Source organism: Nannobrachium achirus (genome assembly GCF_963921795.1).
Source record: "Nannobrachium achirus genome assembly, chromosome: 13".
In the NCBI taxonomy this organism is placed as follows: Eukaryota; Metazoa; Chordata; class Actinopteri; order Myctophiformes; family Myctophidae; genus Nannobrachium; species Nannobrachium achirus.
In genome coordinates, this window is record NC_137833.1 from 64,702,522 (window position 1) to 64,708,521 (window position 6,000).

Consider the following 6,000-nt stretch of genomic DNA (forward strand, 5'->3'; position numbering starts at 1 on the left):
AGGTAGAGAGAGAGAGAGAGAGAGAGAGAGAGAGAGAGAGAGAGAGAGAGAGAGAGAGAGAGAGAGAGAGAGAGAGAGCCTTTTAAAGAGTGAGTTCAGGTTGCAGAGAGAGAGAGAGAGAGAGATACACAGAGACGAAACTCAACACTGTAGTTTTCCCTGCTATATGCTCTCTAGTTTTTACTGGAGGGAGGAGTTGGTGTGTGTGTGTGTGTGTGTGTGTGTGTGTGTGTGTGTGTGTGTGTGTGTGTGTGTGTGTGTGTGCCCGTTCTTACTACCCAGTGAGCACCGGAAAGAGTTTTTCACCAACAGAGTGAGGACATTTTTGGAAAGTGAGGACATTTTTGCGGTCCTCACTAAATTTAGGGGTTGTGTTAAGGGTTAGGGTTAGGTTTAGGGTTAGGGTGTGTGTGTGTGTGTGTGTGTGTGTGTGTGTGTGTGTGTGTGTGTGTGTGTGTGTGTGTGTGTGTGTGTGTGTGTGTGTGTGTGAGAGAGAGAGAGAGAGATTTTTTTTTATTTTTAAAATACCTTTATTAAACTATATTGCACAATTTACATCCTCAAAAGCCAGACAATTATAAAGACCTCAATTTTCCTTTCTTAAAAAGAGAGCACCAACTCCCCCTGCTCCCCCACTGTAGAGAGAGCCCCTCCCACAGTCCACCGTGCTTTGAAACCCTCTATTGTCCACTGTCCTGTAGTACGCATGTTCAACCCTTAGGCGGGCCGCCACCAGTCCTTGTACTACTTGCACGGGGTCCACAGACCCCACCCCTTGAGTTTTGTGTTTTCTGGTTATCCAAATGGCTAGCTTGGCAACCGCAGACATAAAATTCAATAGAACATGAACACTTTTATTCTTAGTTGAGTACTTTGGACCAAAAACAAATAACTCAGAAGAAAAACGCTCCCCCAACCCCAGAAACCAAAATTTCAATAATCTAAAAAGACCCTCTAACCTGGTACACTGTAAAAACAAATGCGCTAGAGTTTCCTCATGAGGACAAAAACCACAGCCCACCCCCTGACTAGGATCAAGGTGTGCTATGTGTCTGTTTGTAGCTATCGCTCCATGCACTATCCTCCACTGGAGGTCAGCTGCCCGTTTTTCAACAGGCAGCTTGTACAGAGCCCGCCAGCAGCCTTTCGGGGACTTATCTGGGCCAAAATACCCAGACCACCTCGACACTGTCATCTGTTCCAAGGATCGTAAATGGCACACTTTGACACAGATTTGGTATGCTGCCTTTTTCTCCATCTCCTCGAACTCTCCAAGCTGTGGAACTGCGAAAGAGAGGAACTTCTCCTCCCCCTCCTCCCACTCTCCTGCAGCAGGACCTACAGTCAGCGATGGGAAGCTGTACTCCCCTTCTTCGTCCCAAACCTGTGAAGGATTGCAGTTCTCCAGGAACCTTTGCAGAGACCTTTGAGAGAGAGAGAGAGAGAGAGAGAGAGAGAGAGAGAGAGAGAGAGAGAGAGAGAGAGAGAGAGAGAGAGAGAGAAAGAAGTACATTTACTTAAGTACTGTAGTTACTAGATACTTTGCAGATATAAATTATACTATTATAAAACATACATAAACGACTTTAGACCTATTTTATATAATGGCTATTTGAAAATAGCCTATCTACAAGCTCACAATGCGTCACATTGTGATGCGTTGTGAGCTTGCCCCTATTTTCAAACATTTTGTACTTTTACTGTTGGGACTTTAAGTACATTTTGATACCAATACTTTTGTACTTTTACTCAAGTACATTTTGAAACTTGGGTCTTATGTGATGCACTATGGACAACAAGTGCCTGGCTCCGTTTGCATTGTCGAAGTGTTCACTCCCGATCATGATGTAACAACCGTGCTGAATATATCCCATTGCATTTAGCTCTCCCCTTGTCTTTTCAAAAAGGTAACCAAACTTTTTAGTGTTTCACGCGTTCCACCGTTGTTCCACGGCACGCATGCATGCACTTCCAAAGCACATAACTATCAATGACGCAATGTACCTCCCGGCCCGGCCGCTATAGCGGCCCATGACGTGACGCTTACCCGATAACAGGCTCGACAAGCCAAAAGCTTATTGATACTCGGGTCTCGATAAATTCAGAACCAGGTTTGTAATGGACCCGGTTTTCGGGCTCCATCCCTAGTGGTGTGGTGTGGTGGGGTGGCTTTATGTTTGTGATCAACATCATATAACGCAAACATTGTGCTCAGAGTCTGGTATGATCATTATATTGTGATTGAGAGAGAGAGAGAGAGAGAAAGAGAGAGAGAGAGAGAGAGAGAGAGAGAGAGAGAGGGAGAGAGAGTGAGGGAGAGGGAGAGAAGGAGAGAGAGAGAGGGAGAGAGACTGATTATCATAATCACACTGTAGATAGATTGGTGTGTGTGTGTGTGTGTGTGTGTGTGTGTGTGTGTGTGTGTGTGTGTGTGTGTGTGTGTGTGTGTGTGTGTGTGTGTGTGTGTGTGTGTGTGTGTATGCTTGTGATCTCTCTGTTCTTCATGTGTGTCTGTCTGCCTGTTGTATTTGGCAGTAGAACGATCAGCAGTTGCAGTAAAATAGAAGAGTGTTCTCCAATATTCCATGGACTACACCACGGCCTCACAAACTAAATGCAAACTAAGCTATGAAAATATATAACAACACTAAATATGCTGACCATTTTGTCAACAATTAAATAAAAACTGGACTAAAATTAAGGCACACACTCGCTTGCGCGCCCACACACACACACACACACACACACACACACACACACACACACACACACACACACACACACACACACACACACACACACACACACACACACACACACACACACACACACACACACACACACACACACACACACACACACACACACACACACACACACACACACACACACACACACACACACACACACACACACACACACACACGTGCACGCACAGTCGCACACGCACACACAAAACTCAGCCGAACAAATAACAGCTGGCTGCAATCTCTCTCTCTCTCTCTGTCTCTCTCTCTCAAAACATAGAAAGACAGACAGACAACATTGCTATGTTTTGCACAGCTCAAATCACTCAAGAACCATACATTAAACATTATCAAATGTAATTGACTGTGGACCCCATCTTAAAAATACTTTTTGCCAGGGACCCCCATACAAGATTTGTTTTATGTTACAAGAATTCCACATTTTTACTATTACCAACTATTTTCTAGATTTGGAAAAAGCAGATCTACACGCTCACAACTGGTCGCATTAGTGATGTTGTGAGCTTGTAGATCAGCTATTCTCAAATCAAGCTCGAGACTCCTAGTCTCTCTTGTAGGTTTGGAAGTTAATTTCAAAGTTCACTGCAAACTATTCTTTTTTCTCAGCCTAGTTAAAAAAATATATATATAAGTCTTGAATAAAGTCATTGGTTTAAGAAAGCAGCCGTCTCTGCTGGTGTCACTGTGACTGTAGCTTTGTGCAAATTCATAATGCTGTCTTTACACAATGCACACTGGAAAAAGGCCTGTTTTCATTCCATCTAAAAAAAAATCACATCGGTTATCGGCGATTGTCCCCTCTCTCAAATCGGTTATCGCATCGCAAGAAATCGGTCTGACACTAATACCTAATACATAATCTAACAGCTACAGAGCATGATGATATACATAATCCATAATCTAACAGTGTAGCTACAGAGCACAATAATATACATAATCCATCATTTAGTTACAGAGCATAATGATATACATAATCCATATGTGTGAAAATGTTCTGTAAATGTATTTTTAACAGAGGTTTCTTTCCCTGTTTTGACTCTCAGTTCTTTATGGACAATGGAGAGTATTTTTGCCAAAACTCACAAATAGCAAAAAAAAGCAGAATCCACCTTCATAGGTAAATTAATACTTTGAAGTCAGAGAAGTTCATAACAATAGCACAAATAGCTGATCTACAAGCTCAATGTTCTGCAAACCCCCAGGAAATCTACTGTCTTGCCAATGGCAGGACGTGTGCAGTTTTGAAATGGACCATCTGTAGGTACAGAGCATAATGCATAATACCCAGAGTAAAATATCATTATGTAGCCTATACTCTGATTAAATAAGCAAATATTATTTCTAGACTGTGATGGAAAGACAGCACAACAAGCTAAGCAGATGTTGAACTTTGCTAAAAAATAAGGGCTGAGAGGGCTGGAGAGAAGTATGAGGGTTTATCTGGGCCACAGGGATCTCGGTGGAATGTGTTTTTCCACAAATCCTGGCATAATCTCAACTTGGATTGAGCAAGAAGGGTGGAGGAGCAGAGCAGTGGAACATGACTAGGTCTATATAATATGAAGAGAGGGAAGAGGGGAGACTTCCACAGAGATGATATTGTGAACATTGGCTGCTATATGTTATGCTATTTGTATTGTAACCTTTCAGCAACATAAATAAACCTGAGCTTGATGTACCTCTAACATGTTTCCCCCTCCTATTAAGGATGGTTTTAACACTGGGTTCACTCTCCACCCACTCATCTCAGCACTTCTGTGTGTGTGTGTGTGTGTGTGTGTGTGTGTGTGTGTGTGTGTGTGTGTGTGTGTGTGCGCCACGCATGTGCGAGACTGGGAACGCGGAGGTGCTGCACCGGTGTATGTGTGCCCCTGCCAATGCTATTTCCCCTAACCCCATTCAGGGGTATGCAGACCATTCAGATAGCCTCAAATCATGGAGCAGTAATTAAGAGCATGCTCTCCAAAACTGACACCTTTCTGGAGTGGTCAGGGTTAGAGGTGAAAGATTCAAAATGTGCAGTATGAAAGGCAGAGTGGGGGAAACCGCTGGTATCATTCTAGAACTGACACAAAAACTGATTTCACCATCTGCAATAAACCCATTAAAGTCTATTCACGTCACAAGAATTACACATATTTGGGTCATATGTTCAATGTAGCAGGAGAGTGGAAAGATCAGGTGGATGAATTAATGTCTGAGTACTCCAGCAGGCTAGATTTAATCCATACATCAGAGAGAGAGAGAGATTGCAGCCAGCTGTTATTTGTTCGGCTGAGTTTTGTGTGTGCGTGTGCGACTGTGCGTGCACGTGTGCGTGTGCGTGTGCGTGTGCGTGTGCGTGTGTGTGTGTGTGTGTGTGTGTGTGTGCGCAAGCGAGTGTGTGCCTTAATTTTAGTCCAGTTTTTATTTAATTGTTGACAAAATGGTCAGGCAGTCAGAGTAATCGCATTGGCCAAAGTGCAACATCTTTTCTCCAATGTACATGTTCCACGAAAGTCACTATGCGATTTGACTGATAAAACTGTACATTTAGTGAGACAATGGACTGGTCTTAACACACACAACACGTGACATTTTATTTCACAGCAAACGCGAGGGTGGTTTCGGTGTTCCCAATTTTGAATAGACATACATTGCTACAAGGCTCTCCCATCTGTTAAATATGTTGAACAATGATGACCAGTATGTGAGAGAGCTTGCACGTTCTTCTCTGTTTTTGGACCTAAAACGACATAAGGTCCCACTGGCACGTGGCTCGGATCCAAGCTTCTAAGGCTTCAAAAGGAAGCTTAGTGGAAAGTTTGACAGTCACTCTCCCGGTTTCGGTGTATGGTCAGACTAGCCAGACTTAAATGATCTGTGCTGCTGGGCTGATGTTACCTTGGAGTGGGTAGGGCCTAACTCTAAGGTGTTGGCTGTCTCAGACTTTATATCTGACCCGGACCCCAGTATCTCTGTCAGAGCAACTATGACTGTGTGTGGAACAGAAAACCAACTTCCACTAACTAATGCCCGAGGCCGCCTCCTATGGGCACAACAGCAAAGGCAACGGCAGCATTGGACTGAGCTGAGATGGCAAGGGAAGACAAAATTAACAAGGTACTGCTCTGTATCAGCTATTATAGGAAGTCACTCCATTTGGAGGAGGCGTTGTTATCTTTACCATGATTGTTGTCTGCTGTGCTTGACATGTATGCCAACAGTATTGTATGTAACAATGTTCTGCCCT